Here is a 26,380-nt window from a genome sequence, read left to right as displayed (position 1 = left end):
CTTTGTAAAGTAAAAAGGCCAGATTCTATGGAATACTAGTTGAGGCATCTTATTTTTGACCTTCATAGATCAAAATGTCACTACTCTTTGGTGTAGCAAAATACTTTGACACATTAACACTTTGAATAAAAATGGAAGATAAGCCCCTTGTCTACTAATTAGTGAAGCAGATGCTTTCAATATCCTTGTGTTAGCCTGGCATCATTTTTCTAGGATATTGAAAATAGCAGCATCTCTAATTAGTACACAGAGCTGATTATGTAAATTGCATGCATCCCATCTTGTTCAGAACAAGTTGTATGGACACATATAATCAACAGCTTCAGGGAAAATCATGCTGATCCAAAAGGATAAATGGCTAGCATGTAGAATCTAACATACACTTTTACTATCCAAAGCAACAAAAGCACAAAAACCTGTTACATAAAAGTGTTTACAAAAATCATCAGAAGTTAAAGACAGAAACATGGAGTTAAACAAAGCAAACAGGAATGTTCCTGGTGCAGTCTAAGGACTGCACTGAAATTATATATGGTAAACAAAAGAGCCTAATATGGGGAAGTTATGGACCAAAATTGTTGTGGTGGTTTAACCCCGGCTGGCACCCAAGCCCCACGCAGCCGCTCACTCACTTCCCCTCACCCAGAGGGATGGGGAGGAGAATCAAAAGGGAATCTAAAACTTGAGGGTTGAGATAAGAACGATTTAATAGATAAAGCAAAAGCTGCACATGCAATCAAAGCAAAACAAGGAATTCATCACCCATGGGCAGGCAGGTGTTCAGCCATCCCCCAGGTAAGCCGGGCTCCATCATGCTTAACCATTACCCCAGAAGACAAACGCCATAATGCCAGATGTCCCCCCCTTCCTCCTTCTTCCCCCAGCTTATATACTCAGCATGACACTCTATGGTATGGAATACCTCTTTGGCCAGTTTGGGTCACCTGTCCTGGCTGTGTCCCCTCCCAGTTTCCCGTGCCCCTCCAGCCCTCTGGCTGGCAGGGCCCAAGGAACCAACAAGTCCTTGATTTGGTATAAACATCACCCAGCAACAACTGAAAACATCCGTGTGTTACCAACAATGTTCTCACACCAAATCCAGAACACAGCACTGTAACAGCCACTCAGAGGAAAATTAACCCTATCCCAGCTGAAACCAGGGCAATAGTTATTCAGAAATTAAGCATAATTAGTGGACAAAATAAGAGAGAGAGAGAGTAGCATATTATATTAATTGCCTTTTTGCAGAGTCCTTGGTTTGTCAGTAATATCTAGGGAATGGGTGAAGTAACAAGTGAAGTCTAGCATCCTTCTTATAGATGTTAAACTCCATTATGACATTCTCAGGCCTCCATCATACTGTTTTAACATAATTAAGTCTGTCCATACTGAGCTACAGAGAACAATTCAGACAACATCAGCTTCAGTATCTTCAGTCTTGAAAGGCCTCTACAACTTGGAACTGGGTTCTTAGTATTTTTTTTTTCTTTTGGCTATGGTTTTGTGTAAATCTGACTTAGCCAGCTAGTACATGTTGGCAGTATACGTAAATCTATGAATAAAAAGACACAGTAATAATGAATTCTTTAAATAGCCCCATGTCGGTACGGATTGTGCCAGGTATAAGAGCAGTTATCAAAAATCTATGCTATTCCAATTATATTTTCAGGAAGTCAGACTGAAAAGTTAAACTGTGAACCAGAAACAAATGTTTTAGCTACATTATAAGTTATTCTTGTCTACCCATTTTGCATTTGTTGTTCTCACTCTGCCTTCAGGACTCTAACATCAATAAAGTAGAAAACTGTGGATTACATTTCTTTTTTCCATAAACCATCTGAAATGCTGTCAATTAAAGGATTTTCCTTCAAAAATTCTCTGCTGTTGAAGTGAATGAGAATAAGTAATGCTATAAAAAAAAAAAATTCTAGATTACCTAACTATATTACAAATGCTTTGTCTCTTGTTCCTTCTTTCGTATATTTAACTTTGCCTAAGATACTTATAATGGTAATTGTATACCATGGAACTAAACAGGTGAAGTCCTCTATAATTAACATTTTAACCTTATTTGATTATTTAGTGTTGGTCCTGTTAACATCTTTGAAGCCTATTTAATCCATCAAAATCAGTACAACAAAACACTGTAAGTACAATACAGAAATCTCATCTGCTTCCTATACATTTCAAAGCTTGGTCTTTTCTCTTTCCATCTTGCCTTAGCATGGTAGATGTTCCTCCCTTTGTGAAACTTTCATGGCTGCCAACTCTTTTTTTCCCCAGAAATTATTTTCCAGTTCAAAAGCATGCTTTTTATTTTATAGCATTCTAGTCCAGTATTGTTTCTTGAATTGTGTATTTTATATGCAACCTTAGCAATTAGTAAGAAACTGTTCTACAGTTTCTGCCAGTCTGCCAAATACGTCCTTGCTTTGCACATTTTCTCAGTGGTTATCTCCAGTAATTTCCTTTTTGAAGATTCCTTCACACACTTCTTGACAGAGCTCCCAGGACTTCAAAAAGCATGTTAATGAGTCAGCGTGTAGGCTGAGGAAGCCTGCACGACTATCCATTCTTCATGTAACCTTGCTGGTGGTTTAGGCAGCTGAGATCCATCCAGTTTCAGACAGTCATACTGAAACACTATATGATGGGAGAGAACTGGCTACAAAAGAGACAAAGGTCAGTGAGTTTGTCTTTTAGTCATTTCCTTTGCATTAGAAGTGACATACCTATGGTAGCCTGTTTAATGCACAGATGCTGTTTGCACGCTTATCAAAAAGCAAAGCTGCTGATTGCATTGAACTTTCTCACTTCTCTAAGTGCTAAATGAAGATCATTCTTTACATAAATTATGCATCACCTGCTTCAGTAATATTAGATATTAGGATAAAGATAAACATATTAAAAAAAGATGAAGGAAGGCATTCTAAATAAAAACAAAAAACAAATGGGATCAAATATTACATCATCTGAATGCTCAAGGAAAAAATATCTTTTGAAAATATAGATCTTCTGTCCTCAAAATAGTGATCTAAACCCATGCTCATAGCCATTAATGTAACTTCATTGGCTTAGCCAATTATTTATTGCATCTCTAGTATTTTGTATACTAGTGTTGAATGTGATCACATTTTTAATAAAGACATAAGCTGAAATCCAAACTACTATTCCTATAGGACCTCTCATCTCATCTTTCTAGTCATATCTCCAGAGAGGCAGCATAAATGTACAAACATCTATTATCAATCAAAAATGCTTCCTATATGAACCATAACGTTCCTGTTCTTAACACTGCCACTTAGTATCAAGCCAAGATATGTGGCTGTTCAACCAGGCTGCTCTGTAGCTCTGTAGGCAGAGATGTTGTAACCCTTGTACCTGACATCTCCACCCACTGCCTCTGGGAAGACCTCACAGCCGCAGCAGTCACAGAGCTGTTGGCTGCCAGCCTGGCTCAGGCTGCGATCCCTGCACAGGCTTGCCTCCCTTTGGGTCTTGGTTGTGGAGAACATGCCCATCCCTCTCATTCTGTCTGAGGAGCCACTGTCACCATGAACCACCCCAAATGCCCTCATCCATTGTGTGGTAGACACATACAATATAAAGAGCAAATCCCCCAGAATATCCACAGGATCTTCTACGCCAGCTTTCATTTCACTTGCACGGGGGGAAAGGAGAGAAATTAGTCCTTGCTCTCAGCAAAAACAGGGGATAGTTCCTGGGACTAACCAGGAAAAGTAGACCAATTTTTAATAAATAAATAAATAAATGGATGGATGGATGAATAAATAAATAAATAGATAAGAAAGCTTAACTACCTGCTGCTTGCAAAAGGAGAAGCATAAGGTTTTGCAGAGGATTGAGAAATGTAAAATAGAAACATGCGTTAGGGTTCAATAAACTCACTTGTGATCTCTGCTGGCACTTTAGCTCTTTTGTTTGGAGACACCTTTTCATTAAAGCTGCAGTCTGTAGCATGGGTAAAGCCATAGCCCCTGATGTATATGGTGGAGGGAAAATGGAAGATGGTATGTCCTTACTCATCTTTAATGGGGATTCAAAGGAGGCTTAGTCATCATTTGTGCATATACTTTTTATTAGGCCAGGAATTACATTTTTATGCATGGCCCTGGGAAAAAAAAAACCCACTTTTTTTTCTCCATTTGTTGTATAATCTGCTCCATTACATGGCTTTATACCCTCCTCAGAGTCACTGGGAGTAAGTCCCTGACAGAGACAGAGTACACAATGGATAGTACCTGTAAACCAATCTAGCCAGATCTGGCAAATGCTGACTGGAGCAACTCTCCCACCCACCTATGGCTAAACCAGTTGCCAGCTTTAACAAGAGGAGGTGATTTTCCCAGATTCAGATGGAATTGACCATGGGGTTATCTTTGCTTTCATCTGTAGGGGGTGCTCCTAGTATCCTTGGGGAAATTTAGTAAAGACACGTGTCTTTGTGCAGACATGTAGCCTTTCTTCTGCTTTCTTCCTGAGGTACAGTAATAATTCCAGCTTTAGGTTTTACATTTCAGTCTTAAACTTGTTATAGTGTGGTTGCAAAATGGTTTGTAACCATTCCTATGTATCCTTTTTGACTATGTATTTACTGCTCAGTCACATGATACAGAATCTGCATCCAGCATCTCTGACAGTTTCTCTAAAGCTAACAGATCAAACAATCCTGACTTCTTTAGAAAGCACAAAAGTGAGATCAGTGTGGTATGACCTTTTGGGGAGGAAAAAACTAGCACTGATGTACAGCTATGCAGTCCACATCAGCAGTAACATTTTAGATATATTAATGATTCTATAAGGGAAGCCTTTGCTTTCAGTCTGGTACAGAAACTAACATTTTCAGGCAGATCCAGTAAGAGGTAGAGTATTTATTTTTTTTCTTTCTGGGCAGTCACGCAGTTACACAGGCCAAAAGAAAAGAACTTGCTACATTTACAGGTAAACCTTGCTGGGGAGTCTGATGTTTAGATGTCAGTTGCAAAGGGTTTTCCACCTTCCTCTAGAGCAGCTTATATGGAATGGAGACATTCAAGATAAGTGGAAAAATTAAATGGACCAACTCTACAATGCCAATGAATTTTATACTAAAAACTAGGTTAAGTGAAAAAACCCACTGTTTAAACCTGACACAAAATTTTATGCCTTTAACAACTGCTGAAGGGGAGAGGCGGGAAAGAGATGAAAACTTTCAACAGTCTGAGAACAGATGAGCCTGACCACAAGACCCCTGTAGACCTTCATAATCTTTCACAGATGAGATCTTTCTTCCAGTCCCACCTCCACTCTGTAAAGAATATCACTATAAATCCACTTAGCTCGGTACAAGCCTCATACACTTTCAGCTACAACTCCTTTAAAACTCCAGAGAAGCACATGAAGAGGTTTCATTTGTAGCTATGTGATCTCATGTGACTTGCTGTGGTCTGACATATGGATAGGATGCTAGGGGTGGTGGACCATGATTCAGGATAATAATTCTAAGTTAAGAAATTGTGGCCATTATTACAATGTCCAAATAACCCACTGTCACGATTTATTTACTACTGGAAAAGAACTAGAAACTTACAAGAGCAAATTTATAACAAATGTTGAGATTTATCAATTAAACTTTGATCCCCTTCACTGTTAAATTATCTGAAAAGGGGGGGGGGGGGCGGGAAGCTGGGGCCTGTAAATAGTCAAAGCATCTGTCATTGCAGCTGGAGTAGTACACAAAATGAATGAGTGAAAGCATTTTCCTGTTAAATGGTATTGGGAAAGGCAAAACTAATGGGTTTTAACTAAAGGGACATGTGACGAACAAGACAGGATGGGCAAAGGGATTGTTCATGTCCTGTTGATAATGTATGTGATAGGAAGGTTTTGTATATATCATTTAAATTTGTATGTATACATTTAAATCTGTATCTACTTTGCCTATCTATATGGTTCGCCAATGTCCAATCCAAAATGTTTATAAATCAATGGAATAACTGCTGCAGACTTCATAGATAAGAGGTCCACCTCCGAGGCTCATAAAGCAATCCATAGCAACATTCATGTGATAAAAAAGAAGAGACACTTGGGTACACAGATAATTGCTGGTACATAGCTGAAAAAGAAAAGTAGAGGCTGAGCTGAGCAATGTTTTGATCAGTGATCCTAAGGATCAAACTCTTGTGAGGTTAGTCACTCCTGTGTCACAGGAGCTGAGCTCTCTTCTGTTTGAATAGAGGGTTAAGTTTATGATAATCTTTTCACAAAACCTCTTCCCAGTCTTTCTCCCCATATTTTTAAAGAAAATTTCTTCTATTTTTCCCACACCAAAAGAAAAACAAAAATGTTGTTTATTTTAATTTTCAGTTTATCACATCTACATTGTTTCCAACAGGCAACTGAGTGTTCAACATTGTAACATTGATAGTTTCTGACTTTTTAATTGTACATTATATTAAGTTTAGTTATAATGCTCTGATGATGAATATCGTGCTGCTTCATTGAGGAGAGGGAAGAAAGAGCCATCTTATAAAAATCCAGTCGTTAACACATTTTCTTTGAAACTTTATTCAATTCCCAGTAGAAAATCAGTGAAAGGAGGGATCTGAAAGAAATATATTGGACATTTCCTTTTGCTGTGTGTTCTTCAAAGGTAAAGACACCTTTCCTGTCATCAGCATGATAAGCATAGCTCTGAGTGACAGAAACGTAGTGGATTTTATAGCCAGGAATATTGGTGCCTATGGACTTGAGGCAGCTCCTCAAGGCTTCCGAGGATCTAAGTTTAGACTTACTGGTAGTTAGGCGTCTAAGCACCTTGATGGATCTAGCCCTTAATCATGGAGATAATGTTTGCCTGGCACAATGCAGTGTCGTACAAGGATATCCAAATGAACTCCAAGACAGATTAGGAACTAGAGGCAGAACAGCACCCTATACATGGTCCTCCTGTATCTCCTCCAGGTATGAGTCTACAGATAGTAGTGTTAGTCTAGTAACCCTAGTCAGCTGTCTGAAATCCTAAATCTACCACAAATTCAACCCTGAAGCTGTGAAATTTGGGACATATGGAAGAGGTACAACTGGTTCAGAATCAATTCTCTGTGAACCTGGATCAATTCTGTGCCACTGTAGGCAGGTGCACCCCTGAGGGAAGGATGTGGGAAATGTCCTTTTTTAGTATGAAGAAACGTTTTTGTGTCCATGTAGTTTTATTGTTTTAAATGGTAGCTGTTTCTCTGGTGGGTTGCAATATTAGAAAAAAGCTGGGCACGTAAGTCGCTAGGTAAAGAGCAAGCAAGGTACTAAAATAATCATAAGGGTGTTTAAATGTCTTCAAAATCCAGCTCCACACTAACTATGGAATATAGTACATGTAAATACATGGCCCTCATTTATTAAAATCTTACACCTGTAAAGTGGAAGCTGCTTCCACGTCCAGTAGAGTTCCTGGGACTGTACCCTGGGTGGCCTCTAGCAGGACACATGCTCAGACTCCGAGACAAATAGTAGTCCTTCCCAGTACCACTTTTCTTGCACCATCTTGCTTTTCTTAAAGGCTGTTACATTTCGGTTTGGTTGATGTTCTTCTACAGTGTATGTCAGAGTAAGGCCAATGATGTTTTTGCAAATGTTGAAATTTGGATTTTTCCCTTTATTTCAGGAATATATGTTTCCCCAGCTCTAGTTCCATTGTCCAGTATGCAATTCATATGATCTTTTCAACCACGGAATTTTTCCAGGTAAATACTAGTTGAAGGCAGACATCCTGTAAATTTTTGTTACAATACAGTTCTTTCCTATGTTGTCTAATTTTTCATATTCTGAAAATAGTCTGATAGTCTAATGCTAAACAAATTAATCACTTGCATTTCTATTGTGCTGCCTCTGAGGCTATCTCAGAATCAATATCAAATCAACACATACAATTTAATATTAAAAACAAAATACTGCTTTTCTATGCATTTGGAAACTCAACAGTGAAAAAAAGGGTAGGCAAGTTTGCTCCTAATTTAGGTGTTACAAATATGCAAAATGTATAGATTAACTAGTTAATCTAGTTTATACACCTCAAAACCCAGGGTGAAACCATTACACAGAAAAGAATCAAGTAACTTGCTGTTGAAGACCTACATCAGGACATGGAATAAATCCCAGCCAACCCAACTGCTAGTTCTATGGTTTAAATTAGGAGACATTTCCTTCGGATGTGCAGTGAGCACAAATGGACTTAGGGTTTTTGATATTCAGTGCTATAGTTGAACCTGGATTTGGGTTTCCAGTACACATAACAGGCCAAGAGATTTCCCATCTGGGACTACATTTGACCTGTCTTTGATGGCAGCCAAAAGTGATGGTTGTAAAAGGACCTGCATGATGGTTGTAAAAGGACCTGCATGATAGAAGTTCACAGTGCTATACAAATTTCCCATGGTCAAATATCTTTTTCACAGTTATGACAGGTGGTGCTGGTAGTCTTGACAGATGCATCAAAGATTTAATGATATGGAAGCTATACCATTGTGGTGTTCTGATGCATTGGCTAATGAGAAATCTCTGTTGGAGCTTGAAACTAAGTGAGTCTTTAACAGGCAAAGCAACAAACAGAGAGTTTGAAAGGCAGAGTGAAGGAAACATGTCAGCTCTCTTTTTCTTGCTAATAAAAGCTCTGAGTCACTAGCAAAACTGTTCTAATAAAGCACTGTACAGGAATGTCACATCTATGCAGAAAGCCCTGAAAACCGGATCTCCTTACAGTTAATCTCTTCTCTAGAGTGATGGCATAATAAATTTTGGGTAGTCCTTGGATATTTTGTCCTGTGAATAAGTTCACTCCCGACATTTTCTAATGCCAGTTTGGATCATCCTAATGGAACTGCTTTGTTAGAAATTGCCTAATGATGTAGCCATGAAAATGAAAACTTCTCTACATGCATGAAAATGGAAAACCAAAATTTTAGGATTCCCACAATATTTGTTCTTTTAAAAATCCTTTATATTTAGTTTTATGAACAATTTAGAAGAAAATATTTAACAGTATTTTTAAAGATTCTTAATGCATTACATTTTTCTTGAAAAATTAACTGCAGCATAGTATTAAACAATCAAATTTTATCAGTTAATGATAAAGCAGGTAACAACTGGAGTGTACTGTCTTCTTTTTTGTTTGTGTGTTTGGTTTGTAAGTATTCTGTTCTGGAATAAAACCAGAAAAAGTGGTTCTCAGAAGAGAAGCTGAAGTACTTTATCCCATAAACACAGAAAGATGAACTAATGACTTAAAATCTTTGGTCTCTGTTCATTTCATGAATGAACTCTTAAACTTAACAGATGCAAAGTTATGTCTCACCACTTTTCACTGAAGAGAGCACATCCAAGAAAAGCCCAAAGGCTGACGAGCCAAAATATAAAATTACAGATCTCTGAGATGACTACAGCAGAGCTGGACTTGCCAATATTAAACTAATGCGTCACAGGTCTATAAGCACTTTTCTGCTTTCCAAAGGGTGCTTTACCACCTAGCTCAATAACGGAGTGGATGGCTGGAAAATGGGCTGTGCTCAGTTATATATATATAAGCTCATTGTCTACAAGGAACTTGGTCATAAACTCAAATGGCTTTATAGCTCCAATGGTTATGCCTCCTGCCCTACCTTGCCTTTAGCATCAACAAGACCAAGTCATATATTCAGGTCACCTTATGCTATCTGCCTTAAAAAAAATAAAAAATGTCAAAGACGGATCCAAAAACAAAGGCTGATCCTGAACTAAAAAGCAACAAGCAAAAGCAAAAAAGAAAACCAGAGGAAAAAGCTAACAGACCTTTGAAGAAGTGTTAGTTAATAATGTTAGTCTATTTTAAAAATAAACATTTGAAAATAAATTGAAAGCATTTAAATTTAGAGGAAATAAAATACAAAATCTAGTCATTGGCCAGAGCAGAAACTGCAAAGAACATTTTACCTCTCCTTGTTAAAACTGGCCACAATTCAAGGCTAGGGTTAGTGTAAAAAACAAATAGGCTAAGGTTTAGAAATAATTGGCACAGAGGTTGACTGACAAATCAGGTCCACATGGCAGACATCTCTGTATTAAAGCTGCTTCATACTAAGAATTAGGTGACAAAAGAAGGGTTCTGCACTGAAGATGTACTTGCCTAGCATCGAACTCCATTATCTTCAGGTGTACTGGGATTTCTTTACAACTTTGTATCTGAGGCTTGGGTCAGAGTTATCCCTAGCAGGTTAATGTAAAATTAACTTGTTTTCTGTATTATGATTACTTTTCTGATAATTTTACCTGAACTTGGCTTTGTCATTGATTTCAATAATAATTAAGATGCAAGATTTCCCCTCTCTCCCACAGACATTGTCTTCTAGTCTTTTCCCACAGACCCACCTGTGTCCTGACCCTGAGTTCCACCTTTGTCCAGGAAATATTGCAGACCCTTATGCTGGCTAGAAGTAGCAGAATGTTTTCAACACGATGACTCAACAGAAACTGCCTTATGCATATTTTATGCTCTGGATAGGAGGATAACACAACAAAGCAGCTCAGCTTCTATAAAAAGAGTTTGAGGACCCAATTTTCCTGTTTGTTAATTCAGTTTTATGCCAATAGAATTTCAGTAGCATGCAATGTGAATAACACCGCAGTGAATCAGTCTCTGAGATTATACCCACTGTGTGCAGATACATTAACTAGGAGCTCTTCTATTTTTAAATCTTTTTATAATCAGGTTGCCTAAGACTGTAAGACACAAGATTTGTAGTATTTCAAATAGCCTACACACAGACAAATAGAGGGAAAAAAAGCTACAAAGCACTCACAACACTGATGCACTGCTTTAACCTTTTGAATATGTGGTTTAGCTTCGTGGTTATGTTTTCCAGAGTCTTAAACTATGCAAAAGAACTAAGCATCCAGTAAAATCAGAGAACTAGCTCTTCAATTAATGGAAATTATATGTAAGAGGCAAAGCAGATAGTTTCCCTCCTTTTTCAGCTGAAGAATAGCTTAAGTATTTAGGGAAAATATTAATAGACTATCTTTCATCCCAATCCTGATGGTAATGGGGCAGAAGAAGGTAGATAACATGCTTAGCTTTGTAAGCAGAAGTAACAGGCCCTTTTCTTTCAAGATATTAATTCCACTCTTACAAATATTTCCTAGTAAAAGTACTTATAATTACATAAACATTAAGAGCATTAAATGTATACTATGATAACAAATTAATCAGTAAGGAAGGCATTTCTGCCTGCAGGCAGGCACTGATAGGAATCAGTGGCTGGCTCCTACATCTGCCTTTCAGCTGACACCCGATACAGTAAGAGCTAGCCTAAATGTTAAATGTTTGTCTCTTGTTTCTGTTTTCCTCCATTCAACTTGCCTGTTTTCTTTATTGCATGGAAGGCAATGTGTACAATATGTACAAATGTAGTATTTTTGTTTGTTTGTTTTAATTTGCAATATTTTCATTCTGAATGCCTGTCAGGCACAAGTGACTTACAGGGCAAGAAGTGAGCAATAGTGAACTAGAGAAGACTAAGCAGCTAAAGGGAATGAGTCCTAGTTCTTTTTTGAAATGCATGAGTGCTGAAATTCTGATATCTCATTCTTGTGAAAGAGTACAATAGTCACCAGGAATGGTACATGTATGGTAGAGCAATCAAGTGAAGTCAAAAAGTGACAACCTTCTTCCCCGGAGTGAATCAGGGATAACAATTAGAAATTATAAAGAGTTTCTGATGCCAGCTGTGGAATTTCCAGATATCACCTGGAAAGAAAACCCAGCACAGAGAAGCAGGCAGGAGGACAGAAGGAAGGCAAGCATAGCTTAAGTTCTTGTTAAACTGAATTGGCTTGTAGAGGCTTGTAGTCTATCCATCAGCCAAACACTCAGTCGTGCATATGAATGAGGCAAAATTCTGTAGCCAAACATTTTACTGAAATGCCAAAACCAGCACTTAGCTGAAATGTATATGCAGAGCTTTTTGTTTTTCTAGTTGCATTCCAGAGTTGCAGTCCAGCTGTTCTTAAGTATACTGGGTGTATTGCCACAGGAAGTGGTTATAAGGTAATATTTTTGAGGCAATCAGAAGAATGGTACCTCTATGAAATTTCAAATGTGAAATTTAAGATACAGCAATTTTTAGCTGGCCTGAAAATGACAAGAAATTGAAATACTTTCATCATTCAGGCTTAAATGCATGTAAAAATTATTTATGATATGCTTACCAACAGATAAATTATCCTGTGGTGAAACAGCAGATTTTGTTTAATAGGTAAACCTTGCTTTATCATCAGAGTGGAAATATATTTTAGACTGCATCTGGTCCTTGAATTGATTCAATCATGGTAAAAAAAATAACTGGTTTTGGAAAAGCAATCAATTATCTGTTGTGACAGAAAAGAAAATACTGCCACAATGTTTAACATGAGCTTGCATTAAGAAGCCTTTAATTGTAACACGGTGCAATAATTGCCATTAAACACAGGAGTTTATGTCACTAAGTAATTCTGCCATAAATTGTAAAAACACATGCATTTGGGAAACATAGGGTCAAAAAACCCTGTCTGCTTGAATTCTCATTACAGCCCATTGCTCCCCCTTACCGCTATTAGCCTTTCATAATGTAAAACACTTCTTCATTTCCAACAGATAATACTTTCAGTCGAAAGGTAATTTTTGAAGTCTATTACTTGCATTCTTAGTGAAGAGTACAATGTAGCATTTTGTTCTAATATGCCATTGAAATTGTTTGAGTAGACACACCATGGAATCAAATACAAAATGTCAAAATGGTTTCCATTAACTATGCACATTTGCACTGCTTCAGTTAATGGGCATGTTTTTGTTCTTCATCTTTGCATCTATAAGATGAAATGATTCAGCTAATGTAACTGAAAAGTATATTGAAAAGGTAGAGCAAATTACAAAAGCATCAAACCACAATTCCACCCACATACTTTATTTTATAATGAAGTTTAATAATGACTAAAATTGTTTTCAGATTTAAACATCAGTCATTTCTGCAATTGTGGTTAATGTGAAAAATCTCACCCACAGTAATGTTTTAGGAAAACATGCTAGATATTGTACATTATATTTTATACTAAGATGTCATAATGAAATCTTAACTAGATATCATTGAAATATATAGTATGTTAAAAGTAATTTGCCACTACTTCAGGCAGGACTGAAATGAGGACTGTGTCCCCATCAGCACAATAACAAGGTAGGGAAAGTTCTTTTTATATTTTAAAACCTCTATTGTGCTTCACCACCATTAGGGTGAGAGAGTCTTTGATACTTGGTATCATCTAAAATACTGTTATAATATCTAAATTACTTGGTTTGTACTGATAGTGTCATAAAATAGAGAGTGTTTTATGAGAGTGATGATCAATGAGAATATTATTTTCTCAGAAGGACACAAAATGGATTCATCTTCATTTTGAACACAGAGGTCTCTTATAGCAATAAGATATTTTTGAATGGTTGCCTCTCCTACTCTTGCCTTGTGAGGCTGTGATGTGCTACCAGATCCTTAGCCACTCAGTGGGCCACGTTCAGGAGCAGGATCCCTCGGAAGGTCACTGGGCTGCTTCCTGCACCCAGGCAAGTGTTTCAGCAGCACCAGCTGGCTTCGGGATTATATAGGTTTCTGCTGCAAGGACCAAAACAGGGGAGGAGAAATGTTCTCACACAGCTCTGTGCCTGGTTCAGAAAGGGCTAAACATTGTCCTTCTCTGGCTGAATGAATTTTTAGATGTTGAAATTTAATTTGGGTCAAAGTTGGATTAACTGCCATGGAAACTGTATTTAAGCCACTCTTAAAAGGAAAAAAAAAAAAAAAAAAAAAGAAAAAAAGGGAAAAAAAGAAACCCTATGTTCTGCGTATTCAGGTTCTCAGAGCCTGAATGAATGAGCTCTCGATAATTAAATTTAAAGCCAGCCCTGCAGAGCACTTCTCTCTAAGGACCTGTGCAGCAAGGAGAGGCAGCCCAGGCACAGGGCTGGGAAGGAGAGAGGGCTGCCAACAGTGCCCTTGCCCTGGCAGCTGCCTGCCCCTGCTTTCTCACCCCCTCCTCACCCACTGACAAGTTAAATCCTGTATTTAGTACGGTTTTGTTTTTTCTCCTCGGGATTAAATTTTCTGGCAGTGGTCACCAGATGGCAGCATTATATCATCAACCCCTTTCCCCCACGGACCCCCTTAAATCGCAGAGCGAAAAAAAATGGGTTCAAACGGCCTATGGCTGGTGCCACTGAGCCACGGTTCAGGCTGACCCCAAAGCACAGTGCGTGTGGCTCGCGAGGACCAGACTTGGAAACAGCACCCTGTGTCCTTCTGTCTGTGGCTTAGCTTTCAATTCCTAAATTCAGAATTTTCCACTGAAGATGCTTCTTACATACAGTGTAGGCTATTTCTTTGGGGAAGAAAAAAAAAAAGTTATGTGTTTGTGGTGTTATATATATAAATTCAGATACAGCTAGCCTCGCAGCTGAGCTACGGAAGTCAGGTTTTTTTCCAGATTGAGCAATTGCCTCTTCCACTAAATTTGATGGGCAATATGTTGCTAAATATCAGAAAGAGGCTAAATAATTTATTCTAGCTTGATTTATTTACAGTATATGTTACTTCTGCAGAACATAACTTTCTATAGGCCCCTGTACACCTGAATTGTGGATGACCTAAGGAACCAAACACTTGATTATCTTGCCAGCTGTCTGCTCAGACTCAGTCCCAATGCTCTTCAAGTCTAAGTTTCTTGTAATGGACTTTTTTTTTTCTTTCCAGTAGGCTGTATGGTTAACTTCCTCAATAAATTAAAACGTGCATAGCTTAGGTGTCCATAAACACTGGCTGAGTCACACACAGTGTCTGGGATGATGTTGCGGTATCCTCTGGGGCCACGTTGCAACACAAAATATGTGCTCTCCACTGTTAGACACCTGGCCACAACCTGCAGGTAGCTTGTAAACTTTCCCTTTCTGCTTCTGCTTCAGTGCAGTTGCAAAAACCTGTAAGCAGAAATAACACCAAGCTTCTTCCTATATTTGACAAATACTCATCAGATTTAGAATCCTCTCTTCTTTACTCCTATGTCAGTTTTAATAGAAATGATTAGGACTGAAAAAGCAATGTAAAAGGCAAGCGGTCAGGTAGCCTGCAATCCTCATAATCTGATTCCTGCAACACCGTCACTATGCAGATAAAGAAGATCATCTGCTTCCAGCAATACCGGACCGTAGCACAGTATCATCAATACTGACATTGATGCTTCTTTTTTGCAGGTCTGTGTCTTCTTCAGACAATCATCAAAAAATGTCAAGCCATCATTTCCAACACGTCATGCATCATATACTTCCTAAAGCTGGTGGACATACTGCTGCAAAGATGGCTGGGCATTACCTAAATTTTCTGCAATACTTTGGCATGTGAATCCTCTTCTCACAGGTAGTCCCTTAAAATACCATTTTTCCCTCTGCACAGAGGAGTGTGACATGGCAGAAAGTACCGTGCTCTCTAATTATCTGGATTAATTCTCCAAGCTAGGGACTAGTTCTGTTAAGTCACACCCACAAGGTTTTATGTGTGCCCGCAGGCACAGCAAATAAGACACTTCTAGTTACTTAGTTTTCACTGCATCCTGGAAAAATTCCTTGCCACTGCAATCTATGGGTCACAGCTATTGCTCTCAGGTCATTGATTTTGTATACTGCTATAATAACTAAAGATACCCTATTCAGGGCTCAGCACCACATGATGAAAACTGGCCTGGGTTGCTATCAGGTCTCCCTTCTGCCCCCAGGGAGCTTGTGTCAGTTAGAAAGGTGTTACTCCATAAAATAAAGGGAAGCAATTTGTTTTTCTAAGAAGTTCAAAGGTCAGAAGGGAAAATTCAAATGCAAACCCTCTTATCAGTCTCCTCACTAGATGTAAACTACTGTTAGGTACAGGTGAGAAGAAATAATAATGAATGAAAGTAACCCTCTGCGGGGGGAATCAGCACATCAGGTGCCAGATACTGAACTACTCGGCAGAACAAGATTCAGATATGCCATACCCTCTACACAAAGAAATTAGGTCTCCTTTTTCACAGATATGTCTTGAGCAAAGTCTAATCTGTCGGATATTACTAACGAGAGACTCTAGCATTTGCCCATATCTGACTCAGTATCACAACATAGCTGATATCATCGTATTAAAAGTAAGGTAGCATTGATTGCCATTAATGCCCCTGGGTCAAACCATTTATTATTTACTTATTGAGCAGATCTATACAGAACAAGAAACTTGGTTTTGCCCCAAGGAGCCTAGTATATCTTCCACTGGAAAAGCAAGTAGTAGATCTAGATATTATTAAAACCTATTCCCTCCTACAAAATGAAAAAATTAAATGCTGGATTCAAACTGTAGTTACTGCTGGCTTATTCTTTTAATGCAGTGATGCACAGGAACCTTTGTGGGAGTTTTTTCAGGTATACTTATTGGAGCTTTACCTTCTCGTCTTCAAAGTAGAACAAGGAAGACATGGAAAAAGACAGACAAGCGTAGTGGTATTTCTCTGTGATGCTGACCAACAGCTGAAGCTGAGAGGCAGCTGTGCCAGTGCACCTTTCCACTGGAACTGTCTGAATTGTTATAATGGGTGAATGACAGCTCTGCTAGATAGTGCAGGAGATGGGTGTTTTAAGAGTGCATGAGCATAGGAAAGGTAATATTCTCATGCATAAGGCTGAGAAGGAACCCCGTTATTACTGATCATCATGAAAACAAATGCACAACAGGAAAAAGAATAAAAATGTGTGCAGATGGAGACTGGGAGAAGCAGAGAAACTGGTGGCACAGGGACACAGCACTGCAGTAGTGGAAGAGATCTAGTTTCTGCAATGAATAGGAGCCAGTGGGAAGACCTGAAGAGGAGAGTGGCTTTACGATAGAGGATGGGTAAATCAGAAGAGAATTTCACTTCTTGCCTTTTGTTAAATCTGTTTGGCTAAGTAAGGTTTTTGTGCCTTCAGTTGTGCTATCAGTCTGTGGAACCTCTGTCCCCCCACATGCTCACAGAAGATTCACAGAGCCTTCTTACGTTTTTGGAAGCTACTTGCCAACATAAATTTTTGCAGTGGTTTGTAAATGCAGGTCATTATATGGAGCAAGGATCCTTCTGTATCTAAATGTAGTCCGTTGCAAAGGTGAGAAGGAAGTTCTCATCTAACGCAGCACACATGCAGGCACAGTCCTCCTTTTGGAGCCCAGACAGAATTTACAGTCATGGGTGCTCCTTAGACTTCAAAGATTGGGCATGGAAACCAGTTACACTGCAGAAAGGGATCTATTTTAAATGTATGTCAATCAATCCCACTTGCTGTTTGGAGTCTGTATGTGGATTTTTATGTTATTTCCTGGCTGTTAAAGTTGGTGCCAGCGTGAAGGCATTTGTTTTTCTAACACAATGTTCCACATGCATGAAAGAGGACTTCAAAAGTGGAACAAAGCTCCTGTTGTCAGAATAAAATCATAACTTTGCTGAGGACATGGCTAAGGATGACAGACATCAGTTGCTGAAATGTACCTTTGTAACTCCCCTATATCAAATTAAAATCAAATTTGGAGAGTTGAAAACTTTTAAACCACCCCATTAAGCTATTTTTAAATGGAAATTACATGATAACCACAAAGGTGTTTTTTTCCTGGGTTTTTCCCTTACCCTTTCAGCAAAAATGAAGCACACACACGCACACAAAAAAATCCACCCAAAAATCCACGGTGTGGAAAGTGACTCTTCATTTCTGCTTAGATGGTTATGTGACATACCCAATACCTGGTGACATCCAACACGCTAAGCAAACATTTTTCTTCCAGGTTGTGGTGCTGATGATTGTCAAAATGATATTTGAATAGTGACAAATGTGACAGGATGTGTAACGTGCCAAATGAATGTTAAAGAAAGATTAATAAACCAGGAAATAGTACTCCAGTCTTTTTTAATGCAATCTAATTAAATTGCTATAATATCCCATGTGACATCTAGAAGAACTGTAGATCTAGAGGATGCTGATACTTTGTTTGTATTTCTCCTTTTTTGCTTTTCCTAAACTCTTTAAAACATATATATTGTCCTCTACAACTAGCCTTTGCTTCTCATGTCTCTGGAACAATCTTCCTATCAGACTGGTTTTCCTCACAATTGGCCAGAAAAGTTTTTTTTCTCATGTTACTTTAAAGTGCCACTAATGATATATTAGAGAAATGTTTTTCCCAAGTAAGAAATATGACTGGAGATCGTAAGACATGTCATTGTCAAATGGCTACAGCTGCATTCTTATCCATTCCTGGGCAGACTTGGTAGGTATTTAATGAAGTATATCTGCTAAGAGGACTCCTACATCAACTTCTAAGGATCATGGGGAAAAAAATATACAGAGCAGTACAGCTGTCTAAGAGTTTGCAAGCCTGGTTGGCTGAAGAGAGGAATATTTTTTTTTTTTTTTGTCTATAAATGACTACTGGAATAGTTATGTTCCTTGCTGTACTACTGTTAGCCATCCAATGCATGAATCCAGCTGCACATGAAGTAGAGAGAAAGCCTTGAAGCAATGGGTGAGGGTGGAGGGACAAAAAGCAAATTACACCAGTGCAGTGTAGTCGGAAATAAACTCAAATGGGCACCCTTCTTACAATACAGTTTTGTGAAATGGTGGAAATACTCTTATCATTTATGATTTCCTGAAAAATGGACAACTATTTATAAATGAATGGCTCTGTAATAACTCTGTGACACCTTCATAAATCTCACCAATGTAGAGCAGTGTGTGACACATCTGATGAGAAATGTGTTTACTCCTTTTGGATTAAAAATAGAAAAACACAATAGAACAAGTTCATTGGCAGGTTCAGGTGGCCACTTAGTATATAATGGAATCAGGAAATGAAAGTGCCCTGTGGCACAGAGAGAAGCACCACTAGCACCCCTGTTTTAGAGGACATGAGCAAGCGTGTCACTGTAGCTTGGGGGTTCTTGTATTTTCAGCATTTAAATACCAGCAACTGTACCTCTTTACAATCAACTAAATATTTATTCACTTCTTCTGCTTGTTATTTCTTCATTAACAAGGTTTTCCCTGCTGCGCAGCGGAATGTGTGAGCAACTTTGCAAATGTCAGAAGCACTCAATTTGGATCAACTGGAGGAAGTGATAACAAGACTCATAATCAAGTGGAAGTACAATAGCGGCACATTTCAAGCTGCAAAATAATAGATCAATTCAGAAGACTTTCTCATGGGATAATACCTCCATTTGCTCTTATTTTGAGATTTGTGTTTATTCACTATCTCAGTAGAATGGTGTATTTTTCTTTTAGCACCCTCTTGGAGGCAGTAATTTAAATTATATTGGACCACTAATTGTTGTGTTATAAAAGAAATGTTGTATTTTTAATGAAGATAAACACAAGCTAATACAAGGACAATGTAAAAAGCTTTGGATTAAGTTCTAAGGGTCTCACACTTCTTACGTGTCTGTGTTCTAGTGGCAGGGAGTTGTAACAGTGTAGTGAAAAGTATTAAGTGTCCTGTTTGACAAGAGCACTGCTGAAATTTATTCTGGCAGCAAGGAAGGATTGCACAACCAAGTTAAAGAGGGCTTTTATGAAAATTGAGCTTTTAAATTTGAAAAGACACAATTTTTACCTCATACTATAATCTATAAAATGTTGCAACTGCATCATTTAGTTAGTAAATCTAGAATATTTTCCTTTCGTCTGCTGAATCTCTGGATTTCTAGTCTGTGGCAACAGTAAAATGTCATTCGATTAATTTCATTGATACTGCTTACTGTTCTTTTTAGATGCTTTTTCAGTGCAATGACAGGTTAATATTAAAGTCTGGTTCCATTATTTTTCAAAGAGATTAACTGTAGAATATTGTCTCAAAATTACAACACAGAGACCTTTCTCCATTTCCTGTTTGCTAATCAGTCTGTGGCTTCTGAGTCATTCCTTCATTTCAGAACTGAAATGAATTAGATGCGTTCTATTGTTCTTTCTCAATGGGAAAAAAAATGTATATCAAATTTATTAAACATTATGGTCTTTATCCAGCAGGCCATTTTGCAGGACTCTGTAGGTTTCAGCATGATTATTCATGTGATTAGAGGCTACAAGGTTGGGTCTCTCTTTGGCTGATGTATGTTTTTAGCTTCTTTGACCAAGGAGATCCTCTACATAATTGTCAGCTAAAAACCTTTCCTATGGGATAAATCAACCCTCTCAGCTTTAGGTACCTACTGTATACCGCACAGTTGACTGGATTCCCTGAGATCTGATGAAGGGACGGGAACAGGCTCCTTTAGGCAGCTGTTTGGCACAGCAAAGTCTGGTTCCACATTCGGAGTCACCCTTTAAGAGAAAGACTCTTTTCTCCCCCTTTGGTAGCTGCTTTAGGCACCTGAGGGATGGGGGGAAAACTCCCTTCATTTCAATATATCACTAGATATTGATTCCTTAGCTAATGTAAATTGACTTTGTTTTCTTGAAGACATTGGTGCCATGCTGATTTAAACCAGTGAAGAGCTGGCCTTCCAGAGTTTGTTTCACTGTGCACCTACACCTCCCTGTGGCTGAGCTTTCCAGCCTCCACTTCCCTTTTAGAGAAAAGGATGTTCATGGATGTCCTGTCATATAGGGTTGTTGAGCTAAAGGAAAATTGGTTTTTGAGCTGAAGGAAAATTGGTTTACTTGTCTGGAATTGGGCCATTCAGGGCAAAATATCTGTCCATAGAGATCTCAACAGATAGATCTTAGACAACTAGCTATACCTAAATCTCTTCCCTTGTACCACCCTGGAACACGACCATTCCCAAATCAGACAGGGAGAGGAGCTGGACCTTTTAACACACTCCTGTCTCAGTTGCCTGGTCCCTGAGATCATTCTTTCACAGTCAGGGATCCACATCCTAATCCACACTGAGCTTCCCTTGGCTCTTCCCATGCCAGCAAAATCACTGAAACCAGTGATTTAGTAGGATTTGAGAAGGATCATGCATTTATACTGGCAGTAAGTGTGCTTTAAATTCAGTTAAACAGGATTTGGTTTAAGTTAGAAAGGGATATAAACCTTACTGCTTCTGAGACCAGCAAATCTGTAGCTGCTGGAGCTAGAAAAAGTTGTTTTCCTCTGGACAGGGACACTGTGCTGCTGCCATGTGGGATGCTCTGTGCCTCCCTGCTGGTGCTGGTATCTGCTGGTGCTGATATCTGCTGAAGACAATGCCAGCAGCTCAGTGAAGGGACTTGGTTCAGATTTTGTCTCAAGGAAAGACAGCTATATAGCCCAAGAGCACATCATATCAGATTTGGGTAGTGATCAGTGTGACTCAGAAGAGCCAAGAATCATGGGACCAAATCTCAGTGCCCATCATGTACAGGTGAAGTGCTTAACCGTACAAAAATTTCAAGGAAAATTGCACATATTAGTTCCTGACCTGAAAGTAGTTCCTTCTGATTGCTTCCCTGAGTCTACCTACAGATTATTTTGTTAACATTAACCTGGATGTATGATCTGCAGCATGGATAGGGGATGAAGGTAATATTTCACGCACTGAACATTTATCTTCCGGATGCTTGTGATACAAAATAGCTAGCAACTATATAAAAGGTGGCTAAAAAAGAGAGGATAAATTGCAGTTATTAATTTAAGTAAAAAAACCCTATACACAATACATAAAAATTCATGTTCACTGCCCCTCCATCAAGTTCATTAACAATCTCCTACATGGATAAGCCAATTTTCTCCAGGGCTGACATCTGAAGGACAGAAGAATATGGATTATTTTTTTTTTTTTCCTGTGCTGCCTGAGAGACTTTACAAGTGTTAGGAACTCATGTTCCTTCAGATCAACATGACGTGAAAGCAGCAAAAGCAGGGGATGACCGCTCTTCTTATTGCATCTTAGAGCTGTAATTTTTTTTAATCTTTCTATTCTAATCACTTCTTGAAAGTTTGGGCCAGAGTCTTCTAGGATGTCAGAGAAGGAAGCCAATTTCTTGTGTAGAATGGTGAATTATAAGCAGATTTTGTGGTTTCTGCTCTGGAATATTGTGATTGTTTTGCCAGCTATTATTTTTTTCTTAAAATTACAAATAATATTATTCAGAATCTACCTGTTGAAACACAGTATGTGCTCGTGCTGCCCAAGAGACTGGAAATGGAAGTATAGTCTAGAAATATTAAAAATCCCTAGACAACATTATTCCCACCACTTTGGTATAATAAAAAGTAAATTATTTTTAAGGTAAGTAGCCTGGATGTAGACCCTTGCTTTTATCATTTTTTTCTGTATGGTGTGATGGCATGATCATACTCACTAAATATAGACATTATATGAAGGGGAAAACCAATCTCTCTTTTCACTGATCTGCAATAACCCATCCACCATCAAACTTTCTATTTCCTTTGAATGTAATGACATTATTATGCAGAAATCTAGCACTACTCTGGACTGGCTAAACCATAAAATGTGAATGTTTCTAAAATTGCCTTAGAATGTGTTTATTTTCAATTTGTACAAAAATGTTACAGTGAAAGTGTGGGATGGATATATATGCAATTCCTAACAATCAATGCTAATATAAACCTCATGGTTTGTATTACACACACACAAATCATACATTCAAAAAGCAGGCTTTCAAAGCAAGCCCTAAGTACTTAGGAAATGTTAGAATTAAGGTTGCCATTGTAAGGTTGTGTCCAGGTTTTCCTATTATTGTCTTTAATTATACAATTACAAAATAATTCTGCAAACACTAGCTACCACATTTAGCATGCAAAACAGTCTAAAGAATAATCTAATCAATATGCTATTTTTTTCCTATTCAGTATGCAACCTCAGGTCATATGTTTCTAAAATGTAGATTTAAAGTTGGAAAAAAGTTTTACTTTTCAGTGGCACTCATCACTTCCACAACTGAGTGACATATAAATATTAATTCATATTAATTGATTTATTTTCACAACATTTGAGCTGAAGAGTGGTGTGAATATTATTTTGTAGCCAGAGTGCCTGAACACATATGTGAAAACAAGTAATTCCACTGTTTATCAGGCAGAATTTGAGACACAAGAAGATCAGATGCCTCAGAGCATTTAATGTCCTATAGCAGCTCTACATAATCCTATTGACTTCAGATGAAGTTGTGAGTTCCTAGTACTTTTCTAAATCAGATTTTTACTGCAGCAAAAATTAGTGATGAGCTGTGAAGACTCTAATTTGATGTGATTTCCTGCCATTTAATGGCTATATGTCCTCTTGGTCGGGAGCTTAAATTTGTCTAAATGGTCTGGATTTAAGTCCCTCTTTAAGAAAGACGTTTGACCCCACAAACAGGGAGCAGGCAGGGTTCAGAAACTGTGCTGCCATCGAACAGTCAATGGTTGGCTGCAATTACACAGCTGGTGCTACACAGCCCAAAGGCAGGAGGAGGTTTGTAGATACCGGCCTGCCTGGAGCATGAACACACAAGCTAAGAAACTATAGGAAAGTGTTCTCCAGGCTGTATTCAAGGGACTTTGGCCTTACTTGATTCAGTATTGTCTTCCAGTTCCCTGTGTTGGTCACAGGACAACTGCAACTGGTGAAAATCAGTTCTGCCAGAGCTGCCTTTGTACACAGCGCTGCTCTGTTCCCAAACTGTTTCTGGACTTGTACTGGGAACGGGAGGGCACTGCAGGAGGTGAAAAGGGCAAAACAGCATGTAATAGATGTCACAATACTTATTCAAAACAGAATTTTTAATTAAAGTTTCACAGAGAACCTTGATTTCCCAGTTTCCTCCTTTCTGAACACTGAATGCTAATGTTGTCAGAAGAGGTGACAACAAAGGTGAGCCTGGCTCCATATCTCCATCAGGCAGCGTGCGCAGAGAGTGAACCAACCTCCAGCAATAGCTGACTGACTCCGTATTCTAGAGGTTACAGTTCATCAAGTGTATTAACCAACAGTGGATCTAGCCTGCATGATTTTCTCTGATCCTCTTCTAAACTCATTTAGAAAAGTATACCCTTTGTGCTTGAAAAGTATGTATTTTGTACTGTGAGAAGAGTTGTTTGCTATCGATTTTCTCCATTCTACAAATCTCTCTGGTGCTGACACCTTTTTTTCCAGATTCAGATACTTTTTTTTAATTTGCTCTGTAGCTGTGTGAAAGACAATCCACATTTCTCTATATTTTTGTGGGTTTTGTCTGGATCCTTGGCAATTCTATTAAACCTTTTTCTTTTGTTATGGCATGCCCAGGACCACATGCTTCATTTTTTAAACTTAGAATAATGAAATCTTGAATTATTAATAGATGATTAATATACACTGGGACATGATTATGCATTCAGTTAGGCTCCTAATTATTTTCCTAATTATTCATCAAAATCTAGTTACATTTGTAGACACCATTGAACTGTTGTTCATCTAAGCTGTTGTTCTGAAGAACAGTTTGCAGTTGCTTCAAGATCTCTGTCCTGAATGGTGGTAACTAAACTGATGACCATCATTTATTAATAATTGTAGGTTATTTCTTTTCCTTTATATTACACTTACTAACATTTCATCTACCTTTTTATCATCCATTTATAAGTTTGTTTCTTGACAACTTCTCACAATCAGCTTTAGATTGTTCCAAATAAGTCTGTATCTTTTTCATAATTTGTCTCCTTATCATTCAAGTGCTATCCATTTATGAATATGTTGAATGGCACATTTTTCATATGTAGAATATGTCAGAGCTCCCTTCTTTCTGAAAACCAACTACCCACCCCTACCATCTGTTTCTTATACTTTAACCAATTGTTAATCCACCACAGGACATTCTCTTTCATCCCATGACAGCTTAGTGTTTCACAGAGATTTTGCAATGAGACCTTCTCAAAAAATTTTTAAAACACATTTGTTACATCACCTAAACCATATGTTCAGTGGCCCCTCTAAAGATGTCTGACTGATACACAAGTCATGACTTCTCTATGCAAAGGCTACATTGGCTTTTCCCTAATATATCATATTTTTGTATTTTATTACTCAGTCTGTTCTTACAGAATGGAATCTTCCTACAGATTTCCTCTTACACAAATATAATTTATTGGTTTGTAATTGTCTGAGTTAATCTAGGAAATCTTATAAAATATTAGTGTCGTGTTTGCCACTTTCCATTCTTCAGGTAACACAACCTGTTTAAATGACAGATTATTATTTACAGTTAATAGTTGAGCAGTTCCTTATTTCAGTTGCTTAAGAATTCCTGAGGGAAAGAATCCTGTAGGTTTATCCCCTGGAAAAGAATAGCTCTGCAGTAAGGATCTCTCTGGCCTCTTCTACAATAAACGTCGGCACAAAGATTTAATTTTTAGATTCTTATTTTCTCCAATAACATCACCTTAGTAAATGCTCCTTTTACAGCTTGATCAACTATTGGACATGTATTTTCTTGAAAGCTTTTTGTTCCCATTTTAGGGGGAAAAATGGTTTAATTTTGTTGTTATCTTATTAGCTTTCCTCCTGTGTGTTCTCATGTGTGACCTCTTGGGCTTTTTTAAAAGAAGAAACTGGAGGGAATTCTGTCCTGTGGCAACATGGTTGATGGCAGAGCTGGAGAAGAAATTTGGAGATTTTAGCAGATAGAAAACAGCAGCAATGCAGTTCTTCCAGGTCACCTATGGAACTCTGAGACAACAGTTTGCCATTGCACTGTCAGTTTTATCAGCACCAGAACAATAGAGAGACTCGCACCCTTGTGTTCACCCAACAGTGTGCACATTGGGTAAAGACTTTTTTTCCCACTCCTTCCTTCTTTGACCCCTTCTTTGACCTTGACCTTTGATCCTTATGTCAGCTCATTTGAACTCTTTTGTCAGTTTTTTCTAACTGCAACCTGACATCAACATTCAATACGGAAAATATCAGCCCAGACAAGTTGGCAAATTTAGAAGTCACTGAAAACAGACCTTGGAAAGTGTGAAACTGGCATCATAAGAGACAATACTACCAGTTCTGCCTAAAATTACTACTGTTAAAGAAATTCCCTTCTAGCTATGTGCTTTCAGGAGCATTAATAAGGGGGAACCGCAGGATGTCAATGATGTTACGGGCTTACAGCTTCCAAATTGTAACCGAATCTAAATATAAATTATTTCATCCAGGCAAAAACATGTCATCATTGAACATCTTTGTATCATCAGTCCACAAGTATTTTCTTCAAAAGTTGTTCCGTTACAAAAGGCTCATATAACTTCCTTTCTACCACTCTCTTCTTCTCCCTTGAGCCTTACAGGGGTTTCACACTGGAAATCACTCCCCCACTACTTAGTCACACAAATGCTAT

The sequence above is a fragment of the Falco rusticolus genome, chromosome 3, assembly GCF_015220075.1.
Source record: "Falco rusticolus isolate bFalRus1 chromosome 3, bFalRus1.pri, whole genome shotgun sequence".
Lineage (NCBI taxonomy): Eukaryota > Metazoa > Chordata > Aves > Falconiformes > Falconidae > Falco > Falco rusticolus.
The sequence above is the reverse complement of the archived record's forward strand: the minus strand, read 5'-3'. Positions refer to the sequence as shown.